This window comes from Corvus brachyrhynchos, unplaced genomic scaffold (assembly GCF_000691975.1).
Source record: "Corvus brachyrhynchos isolate BGI_N302 unplaced genomic scaffold, ASM69197v1 scaffold125, whole genome shotgun sequence".
Lineage (NCBI taxonomy): Eukaryota > Metazoa > Chordata > Aves > Passeriformes > Corvidae > Corvus > Corvus brachyrhynchos.
In genome coordinates, this window is record NW_008238342.1 from 869,104 (window position 1) to 882,969 (window position 13,866).

Consider the following 13,866-nt stretch of genomic DNA (forward strand, 5'->3'; position numbering starts at 1 on the left):
CAGAGCTCAGGTGGGCACAGGTGGGATGAAAAGCTGGGATGACCAAGCCATGCCCTCTGGAGCGAGCAGTCCCAGGGGAAGACTCCAAACAGAGCAGCAGGTGGGAGCTCTTCACCAAAACCACCCAAGTGGATTTGCACAGAGCTTTTCCCCCTCTCTGCCATGTCATGGATGCCATGGGCAGTGCAGAGCTCTGGCAGCAATGCCCAGCCCTGGTTTATAAAACTCCTCCAGGGTGGAGGTTCCACCACTGCCCTCCTGCCCTCCCAGCAGCTCTTCCTGCACCTCAAGGGCTTCATTTGACCACGGGCAACACGGGGAAGTGAAGGTTATTCCTCCCACCACCAGGACAGTCACTCAGTGCTGATGCTGAACCTTGTTCCAAATATATCTTTGGAATCAGAATCCTGTCCTGCAGCCCCAGCACCACCCAGCACACACTGCTGGTGCCAGTCCCAGCACTGCTCCTCGGCCCAAATGGCAACACTGCAGGTTCAGTGTTCCTTTGAGGACAGTCCTCTGGATGCTGGGACACCTTGTAGGAACACCCTCTGGAGTCCCACCATCCCTGTCCCCATGCTGGAGGATGCATGCAGATACACCAGAGGGTCCAACAGTTGCTGGAGGCTACCAGAACATCCTCTTTAACCTCCAGTCCCACTGCAATGCCACCACAGAACCCAAACAGTGCCAGAACACCCAGACAGCTTTGGCTGGATGTAGCCCCTGAGCCCCAGTCCACAGCTGTGTCCATTCAATGCCATCCCTAGTTTGAGAAATGGCATTTCTTAGTGGGAACTCGAGTGCCTCATGGAAACAGGGTCCTGCACAGGCAGGTTGGTTGTTGCAGAGCATCTCACAGCTGTGCTGCACTGCAGCAGGAGCACCAGGCCAGATTCTCCCAGCCACGGAACCGACCTGGGCATCCTTTAATTCTGTGGCAGTGAGGATTAACTGGACACTGCAACAGTTGTAGATGCCGAGCAATCTGAAACCTCCATCAGCCTTACAAATGCTAATTTATTATCATTTCTGCTCTGAGAACAACCTCTGCCTTCATTTACACCTTCACCGGCTCAAAGGAGGTTTCAGAGGTAAAACCTGGACAAATTTTATCAATGAGTTCAAATCTTGAGCTTAATCAGAAGGAGGAATGGATTTACCCTAATCCCCTCCAAACATTCATCAACATCACCTGCCAGCTCAGCAGGATTTAATCTCTTTTTAATCTCTCAAAAGCAGTAGAGTGGATGGGGAAGAGGTTGAGCACACAGCAATGGTGGATCTCTCTCTCTCTTTTTCTTTCTTTTTTGAGAGAATCCTGGCTGCCAAATCATATAAAGCAGCACTTGGAAACTCATTAGGATTTTGCTAATATCATGTCCCAGGTAAATAACTGGTTTGGGTAGAACATATCTGGCTGAGGAGAAGAGGTGCCCACCCCGGAGCCTTGGAGGAACACGGTATCTCCATGAACGTGCTCCGGGAGCTCCAATTCCACGAGCTGGCTGGCAGCAAGCACAGGGACTGCTCAGGCAGGCTCTGCCCTGGACTGAGGGCAGGGATGGGGTGGAGATGCACCAAGTGGTAGCAGAACCCTCCCAGAGCATCCACCCACACCGCTACAAACCCGTGTGCTGAAAACGCAGCTTTGCTCCGCAGGTACCGCGCCCTACAAACAGCTCCAATCCCAGCCCTGAGCGCCTCACAGGGAGCTCTCCTGCCTCCCACTAAAGCTGCCAGTGACAGTGGCAACGCTGGCTCAGATGGCCAGGGTTGTCATGGCCAGTGCCACCCCACCCCTTGGCTCAGCAGCCCAGGGGACCCCTGGCACAGCACAAGGCTGGTGGCAGCGGAGCCGGTGCGGGGGCGAATCCGATCCAGCGCCTTTGGGAGCCCCCGGATCGGAGCGTTAGCGTGTGATTCGAGGTTTTCATAACACCACTGAGCGATTTTGGCAGAAACAATTGGTATTAGCAAGGAAAAGGAAGCATCAGGAACAGCCGGCAGAGCAAAGAGACACCTCTCGCAGCAGCCCCCAGGCTAGGGAGAAAATAAATAGCAAATGCAACAGAAGCAACACTTGGACAGCAGAGAGGGAGAGGGGAAGCCTCCGCAGGGGGAAACCAAGCCCAAATCGTGGCTGAGATGAGCAGGGAATTAAACTTTCCGTTATCACCTCCTTCCCACCCAGCTTTGCGCTTCACCAAGGTGCTCCAGTCATGCCTGCCACACTCAGACATGACCAGGGCTCAAAGCTGAGCCTCACGGGGCTCCAGGGCTGTGAGGGATGAGCAGCTCCCACTAACTGTGGGGCTCCCCAGAGCTCAGGCAGGGACACAAGGCATGGAGCTCACTGGCCAACCAGCCCCGCAGAGCCTGGCTCTGTCACTGCGCCCAGCAATGCACGGCACTCCGAAACCTTCAGTCGCACAAGTGTCTTCATTTTTAACTCAGCTCAGCCTGGTGTTGCTGGGTTTCACTCTGGGAGGTTCTGTTTATCACAGAATATTCCGACTCTGAAGTGACTTTCAAGGATCATCAAAGTCCAACTCCTGGCCTGGCAGGGGAACAGCCTCAAGGAGCCCAAACCAAATCCAGAGAAGCCCCATGGAAGGCTGGATCATCCCAGTGGCCTCGTTAGTGGCTCCACAATGGCCGAAGGGATGAAGCCCCCAGTTTCAGGTGGCCCAGCTGGCCCCTGTCCTGCTGTATGTCCCACACTGCCATCAGAGAATCAGAGAACCATAAAGGTGGGCAAAGACCTCCAAGATCATTGAGTCCAACCATCAACTCAGCACCGCCCAGGCCACCACTAAACCATGTCCCCAGGCACCACATCTCCACGTTTTTGGAAGCACATGCCCACACCCAGAGAGCAGGACAGCAACCAGCAGCCCTATCTCACGGCTTCTGAGGACATCTGGTCCCTCGGCACTGCAGCCTGGTGTCCCAGGGACGGGAAGAACCCCAGCAGCTCTCCAGGAGCCTGTGGGTCCTGCAGCCTTCCTGCTGTAACTGTGCTAAGCAAGGAAGCAGCCTGTTCTCGAGACCTTTTTGTGCCAAGCAGAGCATCCCTTCCAAGCTGGCACCGTCCCCATGCTCATGGCACGGTGACAGTGACACAAGCTCAAGCCCCAGATCCAGCACCAAGCTCTTCCTGCCTCTGAGCTATCCAAGATTTCCAGCTCTGGCAGCAAATGAGAAGCTCCAGTTGAGCTTCATCAACATCCTGAGACAATTCCTCAAAACATGAGGATGTTAAAGTTCGCATTTCCCAGGGAATTCAAGCAGTGCTTTCCTGAAAATGGGAACTATCCGTGGCTTCACGTGCAGCTTCTGGAGGGCAGCTCTGGATAGCAGGACTTAAAATCTAACTTGATCAGGAAAGTCTCCATGATAAACTTGGATTTTCCTGCAATACAAGGATCCTGGCTTAGAATCCAGTTTGGGTTGGAAAGGACCTTAAAGATCATCCCCCTGCCATGCACAGCACAGGAAGGTGAAGGAGTGGGAAAAGAGGATGATCATTTTGTGCAAGGCTGCCCTTGATTCCAGCTCTTTACGACTTTCCTCTCAATCTTGCACATTGTGACCTTTCCAGGCAAAAAATAAAATTTTTTTAAAATATAATAAATAAATAATAGGAATGCATGCAGAGAACGGATGCCAGAGCCAGCTCTGGAGCCTGCAATCCAGATCCCTGCTCCCAGGACATATTTCTAAATCTCAGTCAATACCACATGTTTTCCAAGGAACGAGGCATTTCACATTTTATTAATTCTAACTTAAAGCCCTTTTTATTGCAAACTTTCTATTTAGCATTTGATTGCAGCCACTACCACTGAGACTCTCACTGTATTAGAGCAGAAAATCTATTGATATTTTTCTTTCCTGCCATCTCAATCCCAGAAGGTGCTATTGAAATTAGCTCAAATACACTTCCAGAGGTCCCTTGCAGCCTGAGCTGCTTTCTGATTTTTAACATGTATTTGTTTCTTTGGTGTTCTCACACAGACTTGGTACCCCACTTCCACAGGTGATTGAAGCTCCATGTTGTTATTCCCACCAGGATTTGGCCTCTCCTAAAAAGAAGGCCAAACATGCCAAACAACTCACTTAAAGGCCTGCAAGTTTACGAAGCTAACAAGACCATTTCAGTATTTTTCCCCTTTTCAAAGCCCAGCACTTAAATGGAAAAACCAACTTAATAGAGTGTTCAAACCACCACCATTCTGATCTGATTTAAATCAAATGGTTAAATACTCCACATGTTTGGCACAGCCAGAACTATCTGCTTTGCAAACAGATGGCCACCCACTATTAATTTGCCACCTTGACACAGAAATGCAGGTTGTCAATTAATTAAAAAACAAATGCCAGCAGTCTTCAGTTCACATTATGACCTGCAGCCTTTCCTCTTTATCTTAAGTGGAGGAAAAAAAATTAGATATATAAAACTACCACCTACTAACACAGACTCTTGGCACGTAATAAATGCTGTTCTCAGCTTGAACAGATTTATCAAGTTTAAACCACCATGTCGCCAGCATCCGTCTGGGGTAGAGGAGCCCAGACCATAATTCCAGTGTCGGTCCCTAAATATCCCTGGATTGAAGGCTGACCTCACTGTCTGGCTGCTGGGCCGGACCCATGGCGCTCGCTGGAAGGTTTTTCTTCAAGGGCTGTTTGATCTTCAATCAGCAATGCTTATCAGTGCTAAAGTCTGCCAGCCATTCCCAAAAGTTTGATATTTTTAACAGCACATTCTTCTTCTCCTTTGAACGCCATTTAGAGACAAGATAATGCAGCAGGGGAAAAGTTGCCTTCCTGGGCTGAGCATGGACAAACAGAGCAGGATCCGACTGGGGGGGAATATTTTCCAGTGCTACAAGCCCCAGTTTCTGTGCTTTATGTCCCACCTCTTCCCAGTACTTCTTCTTCTTCATACAGTATTCTAATACTTTTTTGGGCCATTGCATAAGCTGAGACAAACCAAGATAATTCAGTTAGAAGTCACTAAAGTTTTCGTACATTTTATTTCCATGCTGTCAAAGTTTCTCCTCTTTTTGTTGAAGACTCCAGGGCACGCTGCCCCTCTTCTGACAGTAGGGACTACAGATCTAATTCCCTAAAAATACATCATTCTTCCACTCCAGGCACAATGTTCTGAGATGGCTCAGTGTATAAAGTCCCTCTGTTCAAGGGAGCACCCAAGAAAACTGAGAAGCAGGGAAGGGATTTGTTATTTGTTGATAAAAATAAAAAAATATGTTAGGGTTCAGTAACTGTAAGCAATGCAACAAAATCACAGAATGGTTTGGGCTGGATCTCATGCCACCTCCTGCCATGGGCAGGGACACCTTCCACTAGCCCAGGTGGCTCCAAGCCCGGTTCAACCTGGCCTTGGGCACTGCCAGGGATCCAGGGGCAGCCACAGCTTCTCTGGGCACCCTGTGCCAGGGCCTCCCCACCCTCACAGGGAAGAATTCCTTCCCAATATCCCATCTCACCCTGCCCTGTGGCAGGTTAAAGCCATTCCTTGTTGAGCTGTAATCCAGACCCATGTCCAAAGTCCTTCTCCAGCTCTCCTGGAGCCCCTGTAGGCCCTGGAAGGGGCTCTGAGCTCTCCCTGGATCCTTCTCTTCTCCAGGTGAACACCCCAGCTCTCCCAGCCTGGCTCCAGAGCGGAGGGGCTCCTGCCCTGGGAGCATCTTTGTGGCCTCCTCTGGACTGGCTCCAGCAGCTCCAGGTCCTTCTTACATTGGGGGCTTTCAGCAGCCCGCCCTGCACCCTCCCATAGCACCACAAAGGTCCCTGGGAGCATCTTCCCCATGGCACAAAGGAGAGGTGATGGTGTATGGAATCAAACAGCTCATCCTTGACCAAGAGTTCAGCTCTCAGGGGAGAAAGGAGCTCAGCCTGCACTGCTGGAACAGGACTGAGCTCCACCAGCTCCCCACATGGACCAGCACCACATGAGGCTAAGCTCTCCACTACCACAAAGTCCTCCCCCTCGCAGCAGCATCCTTCACACTAAAACTGTTGCATTGGAGGGTTTTCAAAAGGCTTGACAACCCCCAAAGAGCCCACACAGCCCTACCACCTTCCCAGGGAGAGGGAGATGTTCAGGAATAAACTGCTGGGTGACCCTGGCTGGAATGGTGAAACTGTTACATCAGTATAAACATGGAGATCCACATCTTTGGAAGAGAGAAGCCTTTCAGATGTCCCAGGCTCTGCTTGCACTTCTCCACGGACCTGGATCTCCTGCAAGGGATGCTCAGAGTGGCTCAAATTAATCCTAAAATAACCCCCAAATATCTGGGGGGGCCTGAACTGAGCTGCTGCTTCTGGAGAGGGAGATCTAGGCCATTCCTGAAGAGGATAAAAGGCAGAGCCATGACACAGCTCTTATCTCCTAGCCTTGGCCACTGGCAAGAACAGAGATGGAGAGGAAGATGATTGTTTTTTCTAAAGTGGAGAGGAAAAGCACCATGCACAGGCAGACAGCTGGAAAGAAAGGGGATGGAGCCTCCCTGACGAGCCCAGACTGGGATGGAAACTCTGACTCATCGGTAGGTTTTGTGGGAAGAGAAACCTGCTAATGTGATCCAGCTAATCTGATAAAAAAGTGCTCCTTGCCACTGGGGGCGGAACAGGATCCATGGGGTCATGGGGAAAATACAACCTGGGTGACAGTGAGGATGGTGGCACATCACCAGAGGGGAGGGTGGCACATGCCAGGGCTTGTCCTCCACCTCCCCTGAGCACCACAGTGCCAGGGCTGTCCCAGACCTTCTCCTCGAGGCTGAGGGTCTCTGCTGCCTGCAAGATGATGCTCGTTAGGAATGGGGAGACGAGGCTCAGGGCGGAGCTGCAGCAACTTCTGCCACCCACCCCACAGGTCCTCAAACTGTCACCCCCCTTTTCTAGCACCTGCGAGGTCATGAGATCCTTAGGAACCCAGGGAAAAAAGGCAGCATGAGAGCAAGGGGCTGAGTCTTCAAACCAACAGAAAAGAATTAAACCTTCTACATTTTAAACACTGGCAAAATTCAACCTCCTGTGTCGACGTCCAGCCCAGAATTAGAGGTCAAGAAGCTGCCTCAGACCAAGGCTGGCCCGATTTCTGCAAGTCAGGTTCCTCTGGAGCCACGTGCAGCTACCAACACAAACCAGCGCTCCAATAACCTCTCCATAAGAACAATTCCTGGCCCGGGGCCCCGTTTAACACTTCCCTCCCGGTTCCCTTCACCACGGAGCCGAGCTGCAATCTCACAGTCGTCAGGAAGAGATTTAATTATATCTGCAGAGGTCAAGCAATCCATGCAAAAGATGAGGACGGCGGAGAGACATTCTGTGGCACAACGCAAAGATTTCGCCTGCAGCACCGCGGCAGCCAGGGCCATTTTTCAGGGAAGAAATGGCATCCGTCAGAACAAAACCTCCAGAGGGAAACAATAGGAAAAGGTATGGGGGAGGCAGACAATTAATATATTTAAATCTGGTCTTATAGCTGCAAAATCAGGCAATTTAATGCTATTTTCTACCAATTTTTTTCCTGTTTTTTAAAGGGTGGTGTGATCAGTGCTTGTTCCAGTAAGTTTTGTTTTGAGATTTCTTCCTGCTGCAGCTTACAAAAAATTTGTAGCCCCAAGTATCCACTATAATGACATGTACAATATATAATACGTCATATAATTTAGATCATCTATTAGATAACAGCTAATTTATGTACACCGTAGAATACAGTATATGTCACATATAATTTATGTGCAATATTATAGAACATACATTATGCATTATTTAATTATATTAAAACGAGTGTAAAATCACAAAGGTGGAACATTAGAGCTCCAACCTCCAATTAGGGATTAATAGTATGAAAGCTCTAATCACACTAACACTTCAGCCTGACTTGAGGAATACTGAATCAGAGCTCAAGAGGAGGCAGAGGTGCTGCTGCATGACAGTTCAGACAGAAGCCTCGCACTCACCGGATGGAAAATTGTCAGGAAAAACACATTAGCAACACAATAACTTATTTTTAATGTGGAGCTGTTAGGAAAACACAATTATATGCTTCATTTATACTGCAAGATATAACCCAACTTATGGTAAAAGCATTTGGAGCTCATTTTGTAAAAAAAAAAAAACAACAGAGGAGCACAAACGTAATAGGGAAAAATTGCACCTCAAGGGGAAAACACTCCCCCCTCCCAGTGAGGCTGGTCCGTGGTGGTGGAGCATCCTCACCTCACACTCCTTGTACCCAGCAGGAAAGAGATGCAAAGCGAAGGCAGAAGGAAAATAGAGATTTTTCTGCAAATGCTGCAGAAATCTCACAGGGGTAACAACGACCCCCAGGAAAGGAGCTGACAGTGCCCACCCTCACAATGAGGAAAAGCTGGAAGAGCTCTGCAAGGTTCCAGGTGCTCTCCCACTGCCCTGGCACGAGGATCAGCCGTGCACTCCCCAAGTTATAGGATGCTCTGGTCTGTTACAAGGGAAATACAGTTTATTCATGGAATGCTTTCTCCATTACAGATGCACAGGCTGATCCTGGTGCCTGCTGCAGGCTCAGAGGTCCAAGCACAGAGCTGTTCATGGATTTACCCTGCAGTCACGGTGATGTAACACCCACAGGCTTTGGAACACTGATTCAGGGGACAATCATTGATTTGAGGAATCATAAATAAATCAGAGAAACTTGTACAGTTTTGATCCTGTATTTTTTGTCTCGTGATGTCTCCTCTGCTACAAGGACTTCCATGGATCAGGCCCTGGACAAGGTTATTCAGAAGCAGCCCAAACAAACATCTTGTTATACACAAGTCAGACTGGTCTTCAAAACATCTCCCATTGTTCCCAAAACAACCAGATTAAAGCCTCCCTTCTGTGCATGCAGAGAGAACAACATTTTCTATGAATGGATGGACATTCATTACTTAGTTCCCAATCCCTGACTTAAAGCCCAAGGCAAAAAATGGAGCTTCAAACACTTTCTGCTGAGCAACCCATCAAAGACCACTCTGGAGAACGCAGGGTTGTCCCACTGAGTAGCTCAAACACTTTTCAGAGGAAGCCCTTGCCTACATTCAGGGCCTAAAAGAAAAAAAATTGGAAAAAAAAAATCTACATTTGCAAATCAACAGGAGCTGCCTGCCAAATGAGAATGAGATGGGCCCCAAATTAAAAATCTGCTGGACTTTGTTCTCCATCCAAAATCCTCCATCTCCAAGGAAAGATTTATGCTACTTCAAAACAGAGTTGGCTTTGGAAGTAGGAAGGGAAAGAATGCATTTTATCTTCCAGAATGGCAAAGCAGTTCTGGAACAGGGAAAAAGGGACCATGTTTATCACTGCAATGTACAATTTATTGTAAAAGTCAAAACAGAACATTTCACAGAAATGCATTTGCTACATCGACTCCAGCTCGTACCAGCTCAGATCCCATTTCTGAAGGGTTCTTAAAAGAAGAAGAGAGCATTGGTTGCAGATTAATACCCATCACAAGACCAGTAGATTTTAATTATCCATAATTTATGACAGTGTATTGGCAAAATAATTGTTGTCAATTTATCAGCCTAAAAGGCAAGAGACAGGGTGTGTTTGGAAAGGCAAAGCTGCAGCATCCTACTAGGAAAATTTGGGGAGAGGTTTGATGGTGCTGATGAGTCCTACAGAAACGCTGCAGGGGTAATAACAGGGCCCCCCAGCACAGGGGCTCCCAAGGACCATGGGCACTCCCAGGGTCTCACAGCAGTGTGGATTTGGTATTCCCAGGCTGGGTCCTCCTCCTCCTGCCCCCCATCAATCCCCATCAATTCCGCTGGTGGGAAATCGAGCATCGTGCTGACCCAGTCTGATCGTTGTAACACCAGAAGCAACCGGGAAGAATTTATATTTAAATTTATTTCTGCAGGAAGAATAGAGATGATAATTCACTCCCCAAAGATGCCCCTGGGGAGCAGGGAGCAGGATCACTCCTCCTGCATCACAGCATCCCTGCACTGCCTGCATGAAAGAGCGCAGGGTACCGTGCTCTGGCAGGATTCCTGTCACAGGCCTCCCTTGCCAAGGCAATTTTGCCTGGGCTGAGAAGGAAAAACTCCCTGTTGAATTTTGTGGACCCCCCCACACAATTTAGGATCTAGGAAAAACCCTTCCATGCTGGTGCATCAGCCAGCACACCAGATCCTGGTGCTAAAGCTCTGCTGAGAGCAGAACGAGCCTCGGTGTTACTAAAATGCACATTTTTTTACCATGGTTTACATGTTGTGAAATACAGCTGCAGAATCTCCCTAGAGGTCAAGTGGGAAAAATCCCCACACTTCCTCAAAGCACTTGGAGGGATGGGAAAATGCCCCAAAAGGGGCAACACCCCCTTAGGTGGTGCAGGAACAAGGTGCTCTCACCCAAAACACCAGCACTGTACACAAACAGCTCAAAACCCTGTGAAAGCTTTCCTGACAAGCGAGCAGGAAGGGATCTGCAGCAGGTACCAGTGCCCCAGGAAAAAGGCCAGAGAGGACAGAAAAAGGGCTTTAGACACAAATGTAAATGAGGAACCCAAAACAGAGGTAGGTGATTCCTTTAGCAGCGCTCAGGTGGCCGATGACAGGGACGGGTGTCGCAGGTTGGATGAGGGCTCCTCACACTTTCAGCTGAACCTCCCCAGTCCCTGGTGGTCCTGTGCAGACACCAGAGGTGTTCCTGCTGCCCCAGTGATGGAGCAGGTCCTGGATCCAGCCCACAGGATGGAGGGGCCAGCACTCTGAATTGGGAAATGCTCATTGCAGCTTGTCCTCTCAGGTGGCTCCTTATCACCCCCACCTTGGGCTGAGCACTCTGCAGCCCTAAAAATCCTGCCAAGGAGCTTCAGTCCTCCAGGCTGCGAGCAGCAGCTCCCTGGGCGCCGGGAAGTTTGGGGCCGGCTCCGCTTCCCAGCTCCATGGCAGGCTGCTCCGTGCAGGATCACCAGTGACAGGGACTGGTTTATACAGGGAGCCCTTTTCACCGGCTTCGATGCCACCAGCACTCCTGATCCATCAGATCTCCTCACCAAATGCAGTCGGCAGCAGGGAGGGCTCCTTCTCACCCTGCCTGATGGGGCAGAAGGGCTCTCGTTACCCACTTGTGGGTGTCCAGCCCCTCACTACCTTCTCCATCCCTCCCAGTGGCCAGCCCTTCCAGGGAAACCAGGGGTGCTGTGGAAGCAGTTAAAGAAAGGATGAAAATGCCCTCATTCTGGGGAGGCCTCTGCTGAACACACACTCCCATTTCATTACCCCTCTAAACATCCCTTGTCCTTTCAGAAATGGAAATGCTGATATGCAGTAGGCCCCTGTGTAGCTGCAAAGAGGAATTGTGGCTGACTGCAGCGTGCAGGCGAGACTGGAGACCTCCCGGTAACAATATCATGTCCAGTAAGTGCACAAAACAATTCCATTAACGTTTCAGGCTGCTTTGGGCTAAGGCAGCTCACGGCGATGGCAGAGCTCCGCCGTGCTCCCAGCGAGTTATTTATGCACAGTGACACTGCACAGCCCAGCTTTGCTGCCTCCCCCTAAAGAAATAAATAAATAAATGAAGGGGAAAATCAAAACAAAACAAAAAAAACCTGAACAAAACAAGCCTTTTAAATCAACGGGCTTTAGAGCCCCCCCATAAACTCAGGGAAGCAGGAGGACAGCAAAGAGCCTGTAAGTTCTCCTTGCCCAGGTCCTTCCTAGAGATGGATTTTGTCCAGGGTATCTGCACACCATAGTGGGAGAATTCTGATTTTTCCAGGCCACCCTACCCTCCTCGGTAGCTTTTTAAGTGGAAAAGCTTTGAGGCAGACACTGTCTCAGCCCAGCCCTGGGCTGAGCCACCAGCACCGGACAGGAGCAATGGGGTTGGGACCGGTGTGAGGTTCTGGAGTTTCCCAGTATCCCATGTGGCTCCAGGAAGCAGGAGCGCTCAGGAAGTGCTCTCCATGGCAGGCACAAGAGAACAGCAGGCTGCTGGTGATCCTCGGCTGGGTCCCACCCCGCACCTGCCGGAGTTATCTGAAGGGAAAGCAGCAGGAGACACTTCCTCCTGCTCCACGGTCTGATGCTGAAGTTACAACCCTTATACCTGCAGTCTGTCAGGGAAACAGAGTCAGCCCATTTCATTCCTGGCTTCATTCCAGCGGCCTCATGCCACAGACAAACGTGCACGGCTGTGCATCAGCAAATGTCATTTGATAACTCAGAAAAGAAAAGAAGCGGGGAGGGGGGGGAAGCGCCCTGACTATTAGCAAAGGGTAAGTCACTTCCTTTCTTCTGCCGCTGCCTTAAGATCCTCCGTAGCAGTGACAACAGCAGCATCTGGTGGCAGTGGTCAGTACCTGGGGTGCTCCTCTCCGGTGTCCCATCCACCCCGGCCAGCACCAGCACCCATCGCACCCGCCGGGGCTGAGCTCGCTGCATACCCAGAAGAGGCGACTTCCTGCAGCCTCCCGGCAGCGAGGACCTGTGGATCAATTGCGACGGCCTAATCCGGGTCTAATCTCAGGGATTCAGGCCACGGATGAGCTGACGACGAGGGGCCCCGCGCCCCAAAGGCTCGGCCGGCCGCTGCCGGGGGGACACGGGACGCCGCAGCCCCAAGCCTGAGACACTGCGAGCACGGCCTCGAGCCCCAGCTCCCGCACAAAACACTGGAAGGCAAAGTAAACCGTGCTGACATCCAACAACTTCTTGGTAAAACCGAGTTCCGAAAGCCAGCAGGATTTGGGGGCAGCCGCAGTTGCCAGTGGCACACGCTCACATGATCCCAGATTTCTGCTTTCACACACTACGGGCTGATGTTTCAGCTGGACAAATGTCCTGCTCCCAGGTGAAGCAGCTCTCGTTAGTACTGTAAGAGCATATTTAGTGTTTTAAGAGCAACGGTGATGACAATAAAACACTTTGAAGCCAGCAGTACGCACATACAGGCGAAAACAACGAAAGTTGTTTCCTTTCAGTATAATCCGGCATCTCAAAATAAACGAGAACTGTTCGGTTTGCTACAGCTTAATAAAAAGAGATAAATAAGCCAAATGACAGCGAACAGTTAAATACGTATCTTGATACATAAAGATTAATTAGCCGCGTCTGGGAAGCCAAACACCTTTCCCTCTGCTTGTGTCTTAAGAGTTTGATCCCAAAGTATCACAACAGTGAGGTGAGCCGAGAGCATCCTGAGCTGCTGTACGGACGCAGGAGAGCATTTTCCCCTTTTATTAACTTTTTTTCAACGCAATTACCCGAATTTGGCCCGGAAGGCAGCAAGGATTACGTCTGGGATGATCCCAGTCCCTCCAAAGGGATCTATATCCCACGGCTTTGTAGCTGAAAACATCAGCGCTGTTTACCCACACCGAGCAAGGCGATGCTCGCAGAGAACTCCTTATCCCTGAAGTAGCATCCATCCCCTTCGCTTCGCCTTCTCTAGGATGAGAGAAATTTCCTACAGCACCTCCGCGCTCTCAAATATCCCCTGAGCATCCCTCTCCCGTTACAAGAGCAGGGTGCTTCGCCTCGCAGCTGCAGCGAGCGGGGAAAATGCGAGTGACGGAGGTCTGGGGGCACACGGACACCCCCAGCCCGGGGATGGTGCTCCCTCCGCAGGAGAGCGCAGGCAGGTAGGGGACGGAGGCGAGGGACGGGGCCGAACCCCGCTCGAGAGGAGCCGCGACCCGGCCCGGTGGCTCCGCAGCTCGCGAAAAAGGTGCAAAACAACAACACGGCGAAGAACAACAGGAAAAAGTACCCGACAACAATCGCAACAACAACCCCCCCAGCCCGCGCATCGCCCCGGGCCGAGCGCTCCCGGAGCGGAGGTTAAACC

The 13,866-nt window shown here is 50.5% G+C and overlaps 1 protein-coding gene across 1 annotated transcript in view; it reads right to left on the minus strand.

Annotated features, from left to right (window-relative positions):
• Nucleotides 1-13,866, minus strand: part of TOX2 (TOX high mobility group box family member 2) — a 151,289-nt gene that overhangs the window by 135,161 nt on the left and 2,262 nt on the right. The window lies entirely within an intron of this gene.